This window comes from Achroia grisella, unplaced genomic scaffold (genome assembly GCF_030625045.1).
Source record: "Achroia grisella isolate CSIRO2021 unplaced genomic scaffold, CSIRO_AGI_Agris_v1 utg1239, whole genome shotgun sequence".
NCBI classification, from domain to species: domain Eukaryota; kingdom Metazoa; phylum Arthropoda; class Insecta; order Lepidoptera; family Pyralidae; genus Achroia; species Achroia grisella.
The window spans coordinates 203,072-205,401 of record NW_026712602.1 but is presented as its reverse complement, the minus strand read 5'-3'; positions in this window follow the sequence as shown (position 1 = coordinate 205,401).

Genomic DNA, 2,330 nt, shown 5'->3' with positions numbered 1-2,330 from the left:
ATAAACATAAATACCTTATAGTTTTGCATAATAACTTTGTATTTATTTGTATTTACACACGTTACGATTTACTATCGTGCTATTTTTACGATTGTGAGGATTTTGTGGTGTTATATTTACCGTAATAATTTCAATTCCCTGACATTATGAGTTTTGTCATTAATATTCTATATGTTATATAACATAAACACTATTAAAATTTCAGCTAATGACATAAAATTATGTAATGTAGGTGTGCTATAAACTTCTCGCTACTTTTTCTGTACCAGAAATAATTATTACACACTAAACCTGTTATTTAAAATAACAAGCGATAAATCCAATCGTTGTGAAGTTTTATCAAAATTTCAATGTGACTCGAATTATCATAAGTACTTGATACTGCGCTATCGGATCGGAGAAAGTTTCCTTTGATAAGCAATTGATTGATTACAGCATATAAACCTCACACTATCGACATAAGATTAGATATAGTCTAATCATATGCCATTTTATTTGTCACACACGATTTTCATATGAAATCTTCGAATTTCCGTATTAGAATTTTAATTGTGCAATTTAATTTACACACAAAAAGCTACTTTATGGTACTTAGGTTTATTAGTCAGAATTCAAAATCAATTTGGACGACAAAAATGTAATAACATCAGTTACCACAAAACGTCGGCAATAATTCATTTGTTAATGTACTGTTTCTACTATTATCCACATTTCTTTGTAGAGCACAGCCGGTCTAAACACACCCTAACCCTTCAATGCCATACGGTGTATTAATACCCCCGACTTTCACATCCTTCCTGTTTTAAATGTATTCATAACACGGCAAAAAACCTAATGCGTATCATTTGACGGTTTCTAGACAAAAGGACGATATCTATTGTGGGGTTAAAAGGATTTTTTTGTGTTGACTTGGAAAGTGGATCGGAAGATGCAACGGATAGTTTGCTCAGGGGCTGTTTCGGCCGTTTCAAGATAAATTACTTTCATTTGTTCTACTTATTCAAGTATACTAGTATAATACAAACAACATGTTTAATAAATGTCGATAGAACATGAAGTAACCATTAAAACGTTTATTAAAAGTTAGATTTATGGTCGGCATAGGAACCAGTTACTTTGTACTTATATATTAATTGCATGATTACTGCGTTATAAATTAAGTATTTAATAGATAAAATCAGGAAGGTGAATGTGAAACCAACGCTAAATTGATATTGAATTGCTTAACACGGCTCGTTAACTACTTCTACCCTTTCAAGAAGCGTCTTACAAACCGCCGTCATAAAGTCTCTATTGTAACCGTATCCCTTATCTCCGATACAATGCTACCGTGCATTAAACTTACCGATACGGAAACTATACTACTTTGAATAAAGCATCCCATTGTCAATATTATAAATATTATGCTAATGCGATAAAAGAAAATTTTGACTCTGGGTCTGAGCGGCCAGGTGTCGCAGTGAAAGGGTTTACGCATGAGATTCAAATGTCTTGCGCCCCATGCATGAATGTGATCATTTATTAAGATTTACCCTATTGTTTAGCGCTTTATTCCCATACACGTATGCATGCATGGCTAGTAATTTATGTGAGAAGAATCTTATGATATGTTTTTAATATTCTAATGCGTTCACGGTGCTGAGGATTTGAATGAAGACGGTTTTTGGCCATAAATTTTGGAATTAAGAACAGTTAACATTTTTAAAACTCCATCATAAATCTTTTTTTTTTTAATATCCTACGCATACGTTTTGAGGCAAAGGTCTTAAGTCGTACTTCATGAATTAATGGACAAACACATGTAACGTTGTCCTCATATAATATAACTTAATCATCCAAATTTTCAACATATAATTATATAAATAACTTACTTTTGTTATATAGAATATTTTTTAATGGTTTCCTGCAGATTAAATGCTACTAAATACTTTTAAGAAAGAAAAATTTAACATACTCTTTCAGAAATGTCTCAACATCCGTTCGTGTTGAATTCTACAATGTTTAATTCCGACTTGAATTATGTTATTACATTAAAAATCTACTAATCAGAGATGTTATAACGATATGAGAAATAATAATATTGTTGCTGGCAACCTGTCCGCCATTCTTTTTATAAGCTTTGTATTTTTGATATCTGATTTATATATGTCACTTTTGACTAGTTTTTTGATTAGATTTATCTACTATTATGATTTTTAATAAAATAGTCAATGTGTTCCTGATCCAATCAAATATCTTCCTACACGTTGTGTTGTGTGTTCTTTATTGCAGCGTAGCTTTTTTTCACACCGTCCGTGTGAATTCTGAACTATGAAATCTTGAGTGCACTG